The following is a 913-nucleotide window of genomic DNA, read 5'->3' as shown; positions in this document are numbered from 1 at the left end:
ACTACCTACATTTGCAGATTTATAAGGACAAAGGTGAATGAAAAAAAAAAAAAAAAACTGGTTTATTTCATTATAGCTTTGATTCTCTAGTTCACGATGAAAGGGAGGCAAAACATAATATGAGACTTAAATTGCTTCCAAAATGATTTATATTCATTATTCAGTTCTATAAAATGAAGTGTAGGATTTGAAATGTCAACAGCTGAAGCAGTAGCCATCCAGAAAGCATAGAAATCAACCAGACAAACACGCTGCAATGATATAATGTCTTATTCACAGAGCTTAATCTTGATCCAATGGTCACTCACCCAGGGCATCTGAAATAGATTCACCACAATATTTCAGAACTGTCCATGTACACAGAGCATCACGTAATGTGATGGTCAGTTGATTATGTTAACACAGATGAAGTTCAGAATGAAAGAGGAGATTGGCTATTTAGGTGATTTAATTTTTTTAATATTGAAGAAATTAGCCATAGACTTTCTTCAGATCCTCTTTCACTTTGTGTCTACGCCTTGCAATAGAAAAGTTGAGGCAATTATATAGCTAATTATTGTAATATAAACACTTGCTCCTGAAATAGTCAAGCAAATTGAAAAAAAGATGGTCCTTTAACTTGATGATTAATTTATTATATTAACTTGCAGTATGGAATTTCCACTCAAAGCAAATGCAAAATCACAGATGGCTGTACATGTTGTTAGTTGTGTATAACATGGATTTTTTTACAATTAGCACTCCACTTTTAGTAGCTGCACATACCAGGTTTGGGTAACTATCATTGCATTGTTTTACTTGTTCAGCTGTCTGGCTTATGAAAAACATGCTTTTTATTTGTGTGTCTTTGCCTTTTTGTGTGTTTTGTGTGTGTGTGTGTGTGTGTGTGTGTGTGTGTGTGTGTGTGAGAGAG

This window comes from Nannospalax galili, unplaced genomic scaffold (genome assembly GCF_000622305.1).
Source record: "Nannospalax galili isolate Female #2095 unplaced genomic scaffold, S.galili_v1.0 scaffold1251, whole genome shotgun sequence".
In the NCBI taxonomy this organism is placed as follows: Eukaryota; Metazoa; Chordata; class Mammalia; order Rodentia; family Spalacidae; genus Nannospalax; species Nannospalax galili.
Note: the sequence above shows the minus strand (reverse complement) of the source record.